Source organism: Notechis scutatus, chromosome 1, assembly GCF_049901735.1.
Source record: "Notechis scutatus isolate UNSWTSFEM ecotype Mainland chromosome 1, rNotScu1.2, whole genome shotgun sequence".
Lineage (NCBI taxonomy): Eukaryota > Metazoa > Chordata > Lepidosauria > Squamata > Elapidae > Notechis > Notechis scutatus.
In genome coordinates, this window is record NC_142009.1 from 287,892,763 (window position 1) to 287,910,856 (window position 18,094).

At 39.7% G+C, this 18,094-nt stretch overlaps 1 long non-coding RNA gene across 1 annotated transcript in view; it reads right to left on the reverse strand.

Moving 5' to 3' along the window:
- The window catches only part of LOC148133422 (uncharacterized), a 189,378-nt gene that overhangs the window by 115,000 nt on the left and 56,284 nt on the right, over positions 1–18,094 (reverse strand). The gene's annotated exons all lie outside the window — the stretch shown is intronic.

An 18,094-nucleotide genomic window follows, 5' to 3' on the forward strand; every position in this document is an offset into this window, starting at 1 on the left:
CTAACTTACTATATTTTTAGATAGGTTTTAGACTAGGTTTTTAATTATTATTTTAATTATTTTAATTTTTAAATACTCTGTAGTGTGATTGTGGTGTGGTGTTTGGGACACTGTGCTGGAGTAGCTTTCAAATTTCATTGTATTTGTAGAATGCAATGACAATAAAGGTATTCTATTCTATTCTATTGTAAGCAATTGACAAAAATAAATAAATAAAATAAAACATTCTTACACAGGAACAAAAAAAAAAATCATCTATCCCAACCCCATTTTGTCAGCCACCCCAAAAACATGCTGCTGTCAACTAAAGTTTCTGGCATCTTTTATTTCCAGCGTCTTTCTTCCAGCTTGCAAGCGGACCGGATTTTTCTTCCAACAATATTACTGACTCATATTCAGTTTGCAATCAAATACCAAGAACTTTTTCAAAGGTGCTTTTATTAAATAAGTTAGACCTGCCCTATACCTCTACATCTGATTTCTATTTTCTAAGTAAAGAACTATTTGTTTCTGTTCAAATTCATTATCTGACTTTAAGCCATGTGTTATGGCTATCAAGACAATTTCTAATTTTATTTCTGTCTTCTAGGTATTAACTATTCTATCTATAGAATATCATCTGCAAATTTGATAAGTGTTCTCTCTAATTTTTTTTTACCCAAGTCATTAAATAAAAAAGCAAAGCAGAGGATTGGGAATTTATTTTTCCCCCAGAACTTATCATTTGCAGGCTATGTGCCAACTTCTGAACCCCACTTTGGAGACCCCAGGATGCAATAAAATTTGGCAGCAGATTGCTGGAAAATAAAAGCTAAGATCATCTGGAAATTTTTGATAGAAAATAAAACAAAAATAAGCATTAAGCCATTGCAAAGAGAGTGAAGGAATCAACCATGCCCCCCCCCAAAAAAACCCTCACAAATTACGAGATAATATAAATTGCCATTGTGTCATTGCAATCTCTCAAGAAAGATCCATTTGGTATCTTCATTATCATCTTCTAGGATTCATGGAAAGACCATCATGTTCTAATAGAATTTGGGTGGGTAAACTGATACGTTGTACTTAGGATTTGTTTGTGTTTTGGCCCTGATCTGGTTGACTTCATTTCTGATTACCTAAGTGATGTTAGAGATCTGTGAGTGAGGGTATGCTGATTCCAACTTACTATTTACATACTATTTTTCATTAATAGTTTAAAAGGGTCTTAAGTACTTTGAATTATGGCTATTTTAGAACAGTATCTTAAAAAGTTATAATAAAAAGCCCTGACTAAATTCTCACATTGCAAAACAAAAGCATGCTTTCTTCTCCCTGTCATAAAGAGGAAGGCTCCCATCAAAGATATTTGGGAGAGTCTGAAGTATAGGATATATTTTGCACGAAGAAAATCCCCCAAATTCAACTAAAGCATCTTGGAAAACTGCTGAAAATCCAGAGAAATGCTGGCAATCAAGTCTTAGATTAGATGGATCAGACATCTAAGCTATTATACAACTTCCAATGTTCCTCTTGAAAGTAAATGAGGTTGGTGTTTATATATGGATTATGTGGGTTCCTCCTTCACTTCTCACTCCATAGCTTTGTAATGCTCTTATCCTGGGCACAACCTCTTGTGATCTTATCTTAGCTCCTGTGGCCATTTTGTGTATTTTTGCACTTATTTTTCTCATCAGTACAGGTAAAGTGAAGTTTTTATTTTATTTAATCTAAGTATTTATTATTTTTTAGAAGTAAAGTAATGATATATAACCCTATCTTTTTACATGTTGCCTTAAAATGTGCATTGTCTTTTATTTGGAAAAGCATTAAATTTATTTACATTATTCATTATGGGAAAACTTTGGTACTTGTCATTTTTGGTACTCGTTGTGCCTCTTAGAATCAGTTAACAATGAGTACCGAGATACTGCTGTATTTAATTCTTTTTGTTTGCAGCCTTATTTTGAAGGCTCTAGGCAGTGAAGAATCCCAACACAAGATAAAGGCATTCATAAGAAAATAGTCCAAAATATTTATTTAAGTGGAGGAATATTTGTTTTACATTTTTAATAATGTATTTATTTATCAAATTTATTTGCCACTGATCTTACAACTCTGAGCAGCAGTGAAATAAATTTTCCACTGAAAACTGCCATCTTTCTTATAACAACGATCAGGTTGCGGACCCTTTATTAGACCACTTGATTAGTTTAGGTGTAATTTGATTTTATAGAATGCAATTGGGAATTGGAACCGACCTCAAACCCAACCCTCTGCACACTGCATCCAGCCTCCACTTGAAACTTCAAGTGAAAAGGAAGAAACCACTTGTTGCAGAAACCTATCCTACGATTGATGGCTCTTATTAATTACCTTCTAATGTTTAATCGATATCTATATTCTTGAAGTTTCTAAATTTCCATTAGTTCTAGTCTTACTCTGGAGCAAGGGAGAATAAACCCAAATCTCTACTGTTGTGAATCAATAAAAGTTACTAGCATAAATGCAAATCAGGGTTTGGAAACCTGCATACCTGATTGGCCCTTATATAACAACTAGGGATTGGTCCATAAGTAGTCCCTGATTGGCCACTATTTTGACACTTCTCATTGGTTATAAGTTTGAACTTATTGCACATGTCATTGGTTAATGGGGTAGCAGATAACCCTATAAAAGGGTTGCTGTTGCCCATAGCCTTGCTCTGTTCTGTTCTATTTACTATTATTAAAGAGTTGAAGTCACTGGTCAGATGTCTGGTCTCCATTATTCTCCAAACTTAACACTGGCGACGAGGATGGGATCCGGAGACCGAAGAGCTGACTGAGTTACAGAGCAACCAACAGAGCACGTGGTAGAACACGCACCATCAACGGCAACATGGCCAGCGGTGCCGTACCACCCGCTCCATTCAACCCAGAAACCGAAGACTGGGAGGCATACATGGATCGGTTCCAGATGTTTCTGGAGACCAACAATTTGAAAGATGCAACAACCGGCAAAAAAAGAGCTATCTTTCTAACTCACTGCGGGCCTACCGTGTTTAAAATGGCAAAATCACTTGCCAAGCCAGCAGAGGTAAAAGAGATGGACTGGGACGTCCTCGAGCCTTTACTACGGGCTCACTACGCGCCCACCATGCCAACCTTAGTCAGAAGACACGAATATTACCAGAGGGACCAACGGAAGGGCGAAAGCCTTGCCAACTACATCGCGGACCTCCGCAACCTTGGAGGCCTCTGCGGATTCGCCGACTTAGAAGAAGCCCTCTGGGACCGCCTGGTTCTGGGCCTAGAAGACGGCACGATCCAGAGCAAAATTATGGCTAAGGGGACATCAGCCTCAACGATGCCCTTAAAGAAGCCTCGGCAGCGGAGGCGACCAAGAAGTCGGCAGCCCGAATGCGCCGCACCAACGCACCGCTACGTAAACTCGCCAATGATACCTCGCCTCGCTCAGAGAGACACCCGGTATCGACTCACCACGAAGACCTAGAATCCCCATCAGAAAGCGATGAGGAAGAGGTCAACCGACTCCGAACGGAACGAGACCAGTTCACGCAACCCTCCTTCCGACCGTGTGCAGGATGTGGGGCGAATCACCCACGATCCAACTGCAAATTCCTCGACGCACTCTGCCGAAATTGCGGGAGACGAGGTCACATCGCAAAGGTTTGCAGAAGCAAACAAAACTCCAAACCCCGACAGGCCGAATGCCAATCTTCAGGATTCTTCAGCACACACAGAGAAAAACTGAACCACCAATGGGGAAACCACTCCTACAGAAACAAGCCATCCACCACTTCCACCAGGCGTGAAGAAACCAGGCGGGAAGAGACCCACCAAACAATCACCATTGGCCACGCTACATCCCTTGATGCCGGGAAAATCCGAGTAAAGGTCGCCATCGAAAACAAAACTTGCGTGATGGAGGTAGACTCGGGATCTTCCCTCTCGATGGTGTCGTGGAAAACGCTCCAACAGCTCATTCCAACGATTCGCCGCCAAGACCTTAACCCTCAAAGGGTTATACTCAAAGACTATCAGGGCAACCGAATTCCCATCGTGGGGTCCCGCAGATTCCAGATCTCTTTCAAGGACCGTACCGTCGCTCTACCACTGACTGTCGTGGACCGCGACAGGCCTAGTCTTTTAGGCCTTCAATGGTTCAGGCCACTCGGAATTACTGTAGCTGGAGTCCACCGAGCCGAGAGCAACAATTGGGAGGAGGCACTCGTGCAAGAATTCCAAGACGTTTTCGCGAACGGACTAGGCAAGTACAAGGGGACCCCGATCTCGTTTAACTTGAACCCTGAGATAGCACCCATCCGCCTTAAGCCACGTCGGGTGCCATTCGCCTTGAAGCCTAAAATCGACGAACAACTCGATAAGCTAATAGCGCAGGGCGTGCTGGAACCCACCGACCACGCCCGCTGGGAAACCCCTATATTGACGCCTATCAAGCCTGATGGGTCACTAAGAATTTGCGGAGACTACCGGGCCACCTTAAACCACGCACTACAGCAAAGTGCATATCCAGTGCCGGTAGTGCAACACTTGCTCCATTCCCTGGGTGGCGGGAAAGTTTTCGCTAAACTAGATCTAGCCCAGGCATATCAGCAATTGCCTGTAGATCCTACCACGGCAGAAGCGCAAACTATCGTAACGCATAGGGGCGCATTTAAATGCAACCGTCTCCAGTTCGGGGTAAGCGTTGCCCCCGGAATCTTTCAGAGTTTAATGGAAAGGTTGTTACAAGGGATCAGAGGGGTCGTACCATATTTCGACGATGTACTCATCGCCGCCCCTAACAAAGACATCCTAGAAAAACGACTCAGAGAGGTTTTACGAAGATTCCAAAACGCAGGCCTCAGAGTTAAAAAAGATAAATGCCAGTTATGTACCGAAAAAGTAGAATTTTTGGGATACCTCCTGGACAGCCAAGGAATCCATCCCACCAAAGACAAACTAAGGGCGATTAAAAAGGCCCCCACTCCAAGGAACAGGGCAGACCTACAGGCGTTCCTTGGACTTATCAATTTCTATAATGTCTTTTTACCCCACAAAGCAACGGTAGCAGAACCATTGCATAGACTATTAGACAAAAAAGCAACGTGGGTTTGGGGACAACGGGAACAATGTGCTTTCCAACAAGTAAAGAAATTGCTAACTTCTGATTCTGTACTTATGCAGTACAACGAGACTCTTCCGCTCACTATCACGTGTGACGCATCACCTTTTGGGGTTGGGGCAATTCTGGCCCACGTATTACCAAATGGAGCGGAAGCACCCATCGCGTTTTTTTCGCGAACCCTAGCTAAAGCTGAAAGAAATTATAGTCAGCTGGACAAAGAAGCTTTAGCTATTGTGGCTGCAGTTAAAAGATTTCATGAATATGTTTATGGCCGTGCGTTTACGATAATTACTGATCATAAACCGCTACTGGGGATCATTGCGGGTAATAAACCAACCCCGTATATATTGTCCCCCAGAATGACCCGTTGGTCTGAATTCTTGGCGGCCTACAACTACACCTTGCAACATCGCCGGGAAATCAATTCTCCACGCTGATGCATTGAGCAGAACACCGCTCCCAGACTCTGTTGTAGATCCAGCCCCAACCATCTCAACACTACAGATCGAAGCTCTACATGCACCACCCTTGACGGCTAGAGACATTGCCTTTGAAACGAAACGTGACCCAGTTCTGCAACACATCCTACGCTGGGGTGAACGGGGGTGGCCGACGGACCAAATAGCACCGGAATGGGCACCTTTCAAAGCCCGCCAAACCGAACTGTTTTCCCAAAAAGGCTGTATCTTGTGGGGCGGTCGTAATCCCTGGCAAATTGCAACAAACTGTTTTGGCGGTATTGCATGAGGGACATCCGGGTATCGTGCGGATGAAAGCACTCGCACGCAGCTACGCTTGGTGGCCGGGAATCGACAAAAGAATCGAGGCCTGGGTCGCTACGTGTCAACATTGCCAGGACGTCAGCAACGCCCCGCCTAAAGCAAGCCCAACCGAATGGGAAACTCCGAGGGGACTTTGGTCCCGTATTCATATTGACTTTGCGGGGCCTACCAAAGGACACACTTTCCTTATTACTGTTGACACCTATTCAAACTGGCTCGAGATTCATCGAATGAACACAACTACAACGGACTCAGTCATCAATAAATTAAACAGACTATTTGCCACACACGGGTTTCCGGACGTGTTGGTCTCGGACAACGGGCCACAGTTTACTGCATTACCCTTTGAACAATATCTTGCTGATCGGGGCATCCGCCATGCGTTAACCTCGCCCACGCACCCTGCGGCGAATGGACGTGCAGAACGCATGGTACAATTTGTAAAAAAGACCCTTCACAAAATGGAATTTGGCAACATCGACGAGAAAATCAATCGAATTCTCTTGTTGCAGCACATCACGCCCCACAGCGTGACCAACAAAACGCCCGCTGAACTTCTTATGGGGCGGAAACTACGATCGCACCTTGACCGGCTCCACCCCGCATTCGAACCGGAAAAGCCCTGCGGCTCCAGCAGCAAATGCCGGGAATTTAAGGTAGGTGATTTAATCTTTGCCAAAAACTTTTCCGGCGACCCGTTATGGATACCCGCAACCGTTACCCACCTTACCGGGCCTAGATCTTACCGCCTGCTAACGGACGATGGGAGGGTGTGGAAACGCCACATAGACCAACTCCGATCAAGATTACCACCCAGCACCCAAGACTCCCCGGGTTCACTGACTCAAGGGGGAGGAAATATCGAGGAAATTGACTTTGATATGACAAATAGCAGGCCAACAGAAACCCTACGGCTCAGAGAAACACTGGAACTTGAAGCAGGGAGGGAGTTGAATTTTTCAGGGAACTTTAATACGGGGGAAACCGAACTGCAAAACCCCGAAGAAACACGGAGTAGCAGAGACAACCACAGTGGAAGCAGCACGGAATCACGTGCAGCGAAACTGTAGTTAATAAAGATCATCCAAACGCTCCACCGGAACCGGACCTTAGACCAAACCAGGTGGAACCACGGAAATCATCCAGACAGACCAAACGGCCTGTCTATCTTGAGGATTTTATTACAGCTCGCCTCAAACGGAACCCAAGGGGGAGGGGTGTTGTGAATCAATAAAAGTTACTAGCATAAATGCAAATCAGGGTTTGGAAACCTGCATACCTGATTGGCCCTTATATAACAACTAGGGATTGGTCCATAAGTAGTCCCTGATTGGCCACTATTTTGACACTTCTCATTGGTTATAAGTTTGAACTTATTGCACATGTCATTGGTTAATGGGGTAGCAGATAACCCTATAAAAGGGTTGCTGTTGCCCATAGCCTTGCTCTGTTCTGTTCTATTTACTATTATTAAAGAGTTGAAGTCACTGGTCAGATGTCTGGTCTCCATTATTCTCCAAACTTAACATCTACAATGTGACTGTCCTTCAGATATTTAAAGACAGCTATCGTGTCCCTTCTCAGTCTTCACTTTTGAAAACTAACTTAAGTTTTTTGAACTCTTCCTCATAGGTTTCCAGTCCTTTCTGATTGTTTGGCTTTTTTCACATACATTAGATTAATTAACAATGCATCCTCCAAAGGCTGCATTTTATAATATTCTCTTAGATGCAATGTATTTTGCACACTGGACTCTGCACAACAAGACAACTTCCTTCATGAGAGAAGAGAAGGTTTGAGCTCTAATGAACCAGGTTGCTACTGGTTTGAGGATTATTCACTATCCCATGGGACAACATTCAGGAGACAGTTTATCTGAAAAAGAAAAAGTAAAGGCTGAGGGGAGCCCTTCTGCAAAGAGAATTTAAGAAAAGGAATAAAAAACACTCCAAAGAAAGGAAAATATTTGAGATTACAAAGCATTTCTGTAAGAAACTTTTGATATAAGACTCTACCGTAGAAACCTTAAGACTTTAAATTTCCATTTGATCCCACGCCCATATGCATGCAGTATGTCTTACCCAGATCGGGAAGCCATGGCCCTTGGGGAGGAAGAAACAGTTACATTTCTTCTGTATGCCTCTCTCTCTGTGTCTTCGTGTGGGTGTAGGTATGCTTGCACACACATGCACTGGTACAAGAGTTCTATTTTTAATCTTTTTCTAAGTTTGATTGACATGTGTTATTAGCAAGTTTTGCATACAGAGATAAGAAAGGACGGAAGTCTCTGATACAGTGTTTTCTCCTAACTGCTTCAGGAGTACGTTTTCTTCCTGGGAACATATGGGATATTTGTCTGGAAAGCTTTTTACCTTCAGGTTAAAAACAAAGCAATTAAGACAGCCATTTTAACCTTGATTTAAGTCAACAGTAAAAAGCTGTTTTAAAGAGCAATAAAGAGCCAAGATCTGTGCGTTGGTTTACTTCTACAAACCAGACATTTCCAGTGCAGGTCAACTGGATTTTATAGACAGCACAGCAAATAAAACATGCTTCAGTGAGATAGTTGGGCCCTCTATTTCTCACCTTTACAGTTATTTGTAACATGGACAGTATTACCTTTCTGATATATATGTCAAATATAATTTTCTTCAGAGATCTCATGAGGAGTTGTACCATGACTTCAATATAACAATCTTATACTGCAAACAGTGTTTCTTAAACTTGACCACTTTAAGATGTGTGGATTTCAACTCCCAGAATTCTCCAGCCAGCATGGGATTTGAAGTCTACATATGCCAAGACTGAGAAACATAGCTTTAAACCAATGAAAAAAAATGTTCTCATTTCCACCGAATTTTAACATTTGCAGTCCACCTATTCTTTGGATAATAGATTAATTAATACAAAACAAATTCTTTGGATAATAGATTAATTAATACAAAACAAAAATATTTAATGTTTTCTCATTGGTCCATTTTCATCCAATTTTATGTATCCTAGTTTTTTGACTGGGAGAATTACAGGACTTCCAGCACTAATCATGATAATGGTTTTCTTTAAATGTGATTATCAGAGAGTTAATGTTATATACCTAAAGGATGCAATATACAGTATTTTAAATAGATATAAATAAAATATTTGCATACATTTCCTACATTTATAAACATATAGGTTATTGAAAACCTGAGGCTGACACCTTAAGATCACTTCAAAAGATACTGTTCCATCACTATCATCATCAATATTGAGATATCGAGATCATCAGTCTTGACTTTTAAATCTCCAAAGAAATTCCCACCTATAAACTTTATTCCAACAAATCCAACTCAAATGACTTATCCCTTTTAATTTGTTCATGGCAGTTGATTCACTGATGGAAAAAGGAGGAGAGGTAAATTCTGAAATAATTGCTAAGAAGACCGATGATAAATCAAACCAAAAGTCTCTTTCCTTCTAGCATTCTTTTCCCACAAATGCCATAACACAAAGCCAATATCAACTTCCTTTAGTGAGGCCTTTTACAACCTCTGTGACAGGGTCTTTAGCAGCATAGTGAAGAACCTTGAAGGATGAAATCCTATCCCTAATTGTAATGAAAGTGGCATAGATCAAACAGAGAAAAGAACAACTCTGTCTTGCATGCATGATGGGAGTTTTCCTTGCATCTTTACCTCTCTGTTCATGCTATTTTTCCTCACCTATTATAATGGGAAGACTGACGCCTACATAAAAATGGTAATGAAACTTTCCAGAACAGAAACCGCTGAGCTTACTGGCTTGTTTGTTTATTTCATATATTATTCTACTAACAAGATTCTGGAAAATTTACAAATATTCTGCAATAATGCTAATAAAACCTCCATACAGCAAAATACTCAATATTCAATATTAACATTTTCACTTACATTCTTGTTAAATTGATTTTCTAATGTAACAGTTCTTCGGCAATGCAACAGCTTTCCTTGGGAGGTGGTAGGTATTATTTCAAAGAGGATGAAGGACCATCCTTCACGTGGCAAGGAAAAAGAGGCGGAAAGTAAAAGAGAAATGTTGTGGCCTTCCTATTCACTTCTTGTTCTCTCATTGTTTACTCTGGCATGTAACTCCAAAAAGATTTCTCTGAAAGAATGTGATCCTAGCTAGGAGTAAGATTCCCTAGATCAAAAAAAGATGTTGGGTGCAGTTCTTTCTCATTCCATCCCCGGATTGTGTAGCAGAATACATGTTTCACAGAGCTTTTAAGAGATGGTGACAATCAATAACAAGATTATCTCACTGCAGGCTACTTATATGTCTATTCTGGCAGATAATGTATTGTAAAACATCAGTTGTGCCTGTGGAATGGATAATATGCAGTTGGGTAATGCTTTGATTTACTGATATATGTAAGGGTTCTTAGAAGAGTATCTGTTCAGCATGCTGCAGAGCCAATGAAATAAATAATCCCCATTTCTCCTTACATGTTGTGTGTTTTTTCATAGTTCTGTAGATTCCCTTCTAGTTAGATTCTTCCAATAATACTGCAAATGATTTGCGATTCACAACTATAACTCACTACCCATCAAAAGTTGAAACTTCGAGAGAATGAGTACTGTTATACTGCATAATGCAAGCCAAACTAAATAGGGTTTGGCTCATGCCACTTCCTTATAAACTGTCATAACTGCTGATTCCAAACTATAGTGTAATCACTAGACATAATATGAGTCAAGGGCGGGTCTTAATACTGTTGCACGTCTCCAGTGCAATTGAGTCATATCCATCTCTTAGGAAAGTGCACCAAGATGTCAAACTTGAACCTGAAGATTTCATAGTTCAGACCAAACCAGCTATGCATGGATAGAAATCAAGATGATTTCTACAAAATTTGATGATAGAATAGAATAGAATAGAACACTTTTATTGGCCAAGTGTGATTGGACACACAAGGAATTTGTCTTGGTGTAAATACTCTCAGTATAAAGAAAAGATACATTCATTAAGAATCAAGAATCATAACGTACAACACTTAATGATAGTCATAGGGTACAGTCATCAATTAAATCATACTAGGAAACAGTCAATATAAATCGTAAGGATACAAGCGACAAAGTTACAGTCCTACAATTACAAGTGGGAGGGGATGGGTGATAAGGAGTGATGAGAAGATTAACAGTAATAGTAGTGTACACTTTGTAAATAGTTGAACAGTGTTGAGGGAATTATTTGTTTAGCAGAGTGATGGCTTTCAGGGAAAAACTGTTCTTGTGTCTAGTTGTTCTGGTGTGGAGTGCTCTATAGCGTCGTTTTGAGGGAAGGAGTTGAAACAGTTTATGTCCAGGATGTGAGGGGTCTGTAAATATTTTCACAGCCCTTTTTTTGACTTGTGCAGTATACAGGTCCTCGATTGAAGGCAGGTGGGTAGTAATTGTTTTTTCTGCAGTCCTAATTATCCTCTGAAGTCTGTGTCTGTCCTGTTGGGTTGCAGAACCAAACCATAAAAGGGAAATGAGCAGGAAAAATTTCATGATCTTTCTATCTATGGTAATATTTTCCTCCCCTGGGAGATAATTCAGTTTCACAATAACCTCTATTCAGTGGTGGGATTCAAATAATTTAACAACCGGTTCTCTGCCCTAATGATTTCTTCTAACAACCAGTTCACCAAACTGCTCAGAAAGTTAACAACCGGTTCTCCCAAAGTGGTGCAAACTGGCTGAATCCCACCACTGCCTCTATTGAACATATAAGGATACACATACTGTACATATCTTAAAATGGTAATGTCAAGGAAAAATTTACCATTTGATTTTGATAACTGAATAAATTGGATCTTTAAAATTGGACTTGTTATGCTGAGAAGGAGCCACTTAATTCACACGTTTCAGCAAAATCATTTTAGTAGGCCATAGAATTAGGGAAAGACATGAAGGTGGTGAGGAGTTCTAAAGAAGGGATTGGCTCTGTTTGGTTAGGTAAGCATCTTTACCAAACAAAGAATTGAATGTTCCCCAGAGTTAGGATTACTGCACTTATTTAAGGGATTAAACCTCAAGCTTAAAACAAGGAATTTATTATTTACTTAATCTTAGCAGTTAAAGTAATAATTGCCCAACAGTGAAAACCTTGGATAATTGAGATGTGGATTAACAACACCTATTCAATTGCAATGTTAGAAAAGTTTTCAAACGAAGTTAAAATAATGAAACATCAGAAGCAGGAATCACAATTCTATCGAACTTAGGCTGGCTTTGTAGCTTATCTTAACTGCAATAGACCTATGATCCACAACCCTTCTGATAAACGGTAAATGTGAATGTCTACACTATGTGGGTTTTTTTTAAAAAAAGGTTTTAGCCATTTTTTTCCACTGTGCCTCATGGATTTACATTACTCAGTTACTTGATAAGGTTAATTGTTAATCACTGTTCAGCAATTTAAAAAAAGAATGTGCTTCATCCCATTTCTTTATACAGAAGTGAGAGATGATTAAGTCAGGAAAGAGCATGAAATAAGTTTATTATAATAGTTACGTAGGAAATATGGAGTAAAACAAGAAAAGAAGGTTAAGAATGAATGGGCAATGATTATCCCTTCAAAACTGGATGTTACTAAAAAGAAAAAAAATTCCAATGTAACAGTTATTTATTCAGTTGCCTTATCAGAGAGAAGTTTGAGGAGAGAAAAGGCCAAAGAAGGAAGATTAAAGTCTCACTTGTTCAAATGTATCTTGATCTATGCCAATTTTAGCTACTGCAGCCTTGGTTTTTCTGCGGAATCCCTGAGAATCAGCCTAGCCAATTTTCTTCTAGCTAAAGTTGCAGAGTTGTTGTTATGACCCCGTGTTGTAGGGTCCCTTTTGCTCCACAAAGGCTGGGAAGGTAGGCTGCTGGAAATCTAGTCAAACTTCAACTCACAGTTCCATGCTTTTCCTGTTACCCAGTGTGAATTCATTTTAGTATTGTAGCATCTTGGATTGACCTATACAACTTTCTCAGGAAAAACACTCTTTCTCCTTTCCCGTAGTAAATGTAGGCATTGGCTGAAGGCTGAGTTCTAGATTCCCTCATTGATTGGGTGAAAGAAGCACAGGTTGATTTGAAGGAGGGGAAATGTGAGAAACAACATTGCTGGCTATGTGGATGCATCTTCACTGTACAGATAATCTTTTTCATTTGTTTGTTGGTGAACAGGCAAAAGACAGATAGCCTTGCCATTGTTATTCAAGTGCTTAAAATCCCCATATGTTACAATTATGTGTTGACAATAAAAACAACTATTGATATTTTTCAGGAAACTGGCTCTAAACAGGATCCATACCCAACATAGTGTCTGCCAGGATTCATTATTTAAGTGAGGTTTTGTCTCTACCACTCAGTGTGACTGTGGTGCTCCTCGGCAAAATATCTACCACATTGTGTTTGAATGTCCATCAAGAGCTAACATTGGCCCAATGTCTGACTTTTTCAACATAGACCATCCTGTCCTTGAATGACTGGATGGACTGGACATTAACATTTGAACCACTATAAGTCCATGTATTTGCCATACGCTAAATAAATAAATAAGGAAACTGATTAGTTCAAAATGTAATTGTTGACTTTCTAACTGAGACCTGATATACAGAAAGCCAAACAACTCTTAAATAGCTAAATCAGTTGTTGATCTATTTGTGGGCACAATTCAGAACATGTACATCCTTAAATGGCTTGGAATTTGGGTAACTTAAAAACTATCTCAAGTTATGTGGCTGTGCCTTGACTTTACAATTACCTGCAATGTTTTCTGGATATCATCCTTAATCTGAAGCCAAAGATTATTATTATTTGAGGGACAGGTCTTCCTAATCCTAGGACCAAATATATCCTTACTAGAGCTTCTCTTGGCAAGTCAACTTTGATGTCGTTTTGATATAGGGTGAAGATACTTAAGAATTTACCCAGACACCTGTGATGACCCGTAGTCACTCAAAATAACCCAAAACCCAAAACATATATTAAAGTCCGGTAAAGCCTTCAACTTAACTTCACTGTTTTATTAGGCACAGTTTAAAGTCAGAAAAGTAAATAATGAGGCAAACAGAAAACCAAAAATAAACCGCATTGATGAGAGTTCTGAAGCAAGCCGAGCTAACTAATTATAAACTCCAGGAAAATAACTGAGAAAAGTCCATGGGAAGAACGCCAGCAAAGATAAGCCTCTTTCAAGGTGAACACTAAATTGACTCCAGCAATTCTAACTAAGTAGCTGAAAAACTTATATACATAGCTCCCACCTGCAAGCCATGAGGAGGATCATGGTAATCTCCTCTTGAGTAGACCTCGCTTTTCCCTGATCCTCTCCTCCCTGCATGACCTAGGATGGATAGGGGGTGGGCCTGGATCCTCCTCTGACTGCTCAGCCGGACTCTGCCCTTCCCCAGCCTCCTCCACCACTTCTGGAGCCACACTCCCACTCCCTGTTGGCTGTTCCTCCTCTTCCTCAGAGTCAGACTCCACCAGGGGCATGACAACACCTTATGTACCATGCAACCTGCTCTAAATATATAATTTTATTTGTCATGCTGACTTCTATTGTTCTATTTTATTCCTTTCTTTACTTTATATAAATATATTTTAAAATCTGCTCTTTGCATGGGTTTGCTATTTCTGTGAGTGAGAATGTTCAAAAGTTACCCTTATTTCAATTTCTCTAGAAGAATTAATCTTTGGAAGCTGATTCTGTAAGATATAGTTGAGTTAAGCATATATGTAGCTGAGCACAAGATGAATATTTGCTGATTTAACACTCCCAACACTTCCAATACTCCTCTAGGATTGCCTGCAGCAATTTAGTTATCTCTTCCTTTTAGACTTATTCTCTATACAAAATGACTATAACATACAGTATATAGCTCTGTCCTACACATTGGCAAAAAAAAAAAAAAATCAGAACACCGAATACAAGTTAGGAGGATATGATCTCATAGATGACCCTCACTCTGTCAAGGACCTAGGAGTACTTATCTCAAACAATCTAAGCCCCAGAGCTCACTGTAACAGCATTGCCAAAAAGGGTTTAAGAGTTGTTAACCTTATTTTGCAAAGCTTCTTCTCCGGCAACATTGAATTGTTAACTAGGGCATACAAAACCTTTGCTAGACCAATTCTTGAATACAGCTCGTCCACCTGGAACCCGAACTGTATATCGGATATTAACACAATTGAGCGGGTTCAGAGGTATTTCTTGAAAAAAATACTCCACTCCTCCACTCAATAGAATTCCCTATGCCTCTAGGCTCAAAATTTTGGGCCTGGACAATCTAGAACTACTCCATTTGCAATCCAATCTAAACATAGACAGACACAAAATTGTCTGTTACAATGTCTTACATGTCAATCACTTCTTCAGCCTCAATTACAATAATACACGGGCAAACAACCGATACAGGTAAACCACTCCAAACTCGATTGCAGAAAATATGACTTCAGCAACAGAGTGGTCGATGCCTGGAACGCTCCACCCAACTCCATTGTTCCAGCCTCAACCCCTCACAGTTTCAACCTCAAACTGTCTACGGTGGACCTCACCCCATTCCTAAGAGATCCTTAAAGGGGGCGTGCATAAGTGCACCAGCGTGCCTACCGTCCCTGTCTTACTGTCCCCATTTATCTGAATTTACTCCCATTGTCTTGTTTATGTTCATACTTACACTTGTTATCTTGTGCATGTTTGACAAACAAACAAACAAATAAAATAAATCTCATTCTCCCCTTCTCCTTATCTAATGAAAGAAAGAAGGTAGAGCTGATCCTCAATATATGGCCATTCATTTAGTGACTATTTGAAGTTGCAAAAGTGCTGAGGAAAATGACGTATGACTGATCCTTGTGCTTATAGCCATTGGAGTCCCTGGGGTGACATGATAAAAATTCAGACACTTATGAACCAGCGAGTATTTACAATGGTTGCAGGCCCCGAGGACATGTGATTGCCATTTGTCATCTTCCCAGGGAGCTTCCAATAAGCCAAGTTAATGGGGGATTACAGTCATATGTATCATCATACTGCATGATTCATTTAATGACTGCAGTGCTCACTTAATGACTACAGCAAGGTCATAAAATCAGGCATGTCTCGCTTAACAACCACATTGTTAGTGATGGAAGCTCTGGTCCCAATTGTGGTCATAAGTCAAGGACTACCTGTATCATCAGCCATACTAGCTTTAGTACAAACACACTACAAGACATGATAGTCATTAGTTGCTTTTTAATTAGTTTTAAGAGACATTGCTTAGGGAACCATGATAACAGCTCTGCTTATGTTAAGATTAGACTCAATGTACAGTACAACATAATGGAAAGAAATTCTTCATGCCACGTTCCACACATTTGTATTTATTTCTTCAGGTAACCGGGGGCGGGAGGGGAGATGTTGATGATAGAGAAACAACATCAGGCTACCACAAAAATGGTTTCTTGGGATGCTTTGTGTCAACCCAAACCTTTAAATGTATAAAATTAACTTAAAATACTAGCATATTTCTTTTCTAGTTAAAAATTATCAAAAATTCATCATTTGATGGCTGTCATGAAATTTTGATATTGTAAACTGGGTGGGTTGGGGACTTTAGAAAGGCAGCTTGGGAGCCCTTTGTGATCTTGAACAATACAGATCTAAAAAAAATTTATATGTATATATCTGAATTACTATAGGCAAAAAGACACTGTCCTTGATATTTAACTGTGCTTGAATATTCAGATAAATGGTCTCATTACTACTAACAGCATTGCTTTGTATTATATTTTTATATCATATATCATATTTTAAGATTCATAAGGTTCACTAAGATAACTATGAATAACTTTATTAAAGATCTAGCTTTTCCTGCTAGTTCACAGCACCATCTACAGGTTTCTCTGTTTGCAAAGAAACTATTTATCTAACTCTCAATGTGAAGTGTTCCATATTGTAATATAAATTGTGCTGCCTCTTTAATCTCAGGATGATAGATTGATAAGATGTTTGTAAATTAAATAAATAGAATTTATTAATAAGATTGGGAGGTATAGTGTATTTTAAATAAGGTACAAAAATGTATATGTTATTTCTATAGTTAATTATTAGGGAGGATTTGGTTTATAAAGTTCAACTAAAAATGGAAGAAGTGCTAAATCTTGTTGATCTTATAAAATACAATGAAGTGAAAGATTAATCCTCAAATAATTGCATTAGTTGCAGAAAATATCTACTCTTCCAAGTTTCAGGTAAACTTTAAAAAGTGCGGCAAGATTCGGATATGGTTAACTTTGATCTCCATATTTATACCAATTTTTTCTCACAGCGTAATATTTATGCTGATTAAAACACCAGAAACTGGGTCCTATGGAAAAATAGTAAAGATACTCCATATTGTATATTTCATGCTTTGAAAAGAGATAAATGAGATAAAGTGGGGATATAACAGTAGTTTTGAAGTGCCTGAAGAGTGCCACATGCTGTAAACATAACATAAAAACTCTCCTCTATCATTCAAAGTGGATTATGGCTTTAAGAAATAGAAAGACAGTTTAAAATTATATGTAATCAAAATCTTTCTACTACTGAGCCTAATTCAACAATAAAACCAATATCCAGACAGCTGGTGGCCTTTCCTTCAGTTGATATGTCAAAACATAGGTTGAATAAACATTTGACTTGGATTTGGATTGCTGCAGAACAGGGTTTTGGATTCAATAGCCTAAGTCACGGGTGTCAAACTCGCCGCTTCACGTGCCGTTGCGTGACATTTTGTGATGTTTTTCCCATTCACAGAGGTGGGGTGGGCATGGCCTCTGCATGACGTATCCAGCCCATGGACTGCCAGTTTGACACCCCTGGCCTAAGTTATCCCTTCTAATGTTAAGATTCTATGAATATGCTACTATTTTATATATGAAATTAACACTACCAGTAGTAGCTAAGATAATTCAATACTAGTTGACACTTGAAGGAAAAGAGAAAGTGTCATTGCATCATATAGATTTTTGTGACTAGAAGCTGCTGGGGCTCTCCACAGAGCAATAGCATATGGTGGGAACCTACACTGTGTTTGGCTAGTTATGGACAGTTATATAAAGGATTTCTTTTCACCACAGCAACTTTACGTACAATGCTGGGAGACCTATAATTTCACTCCTTACTTTATTGCCCTCTCCAGCTCTCCTTCATATTACACTCCCTAACATAAAGATGGG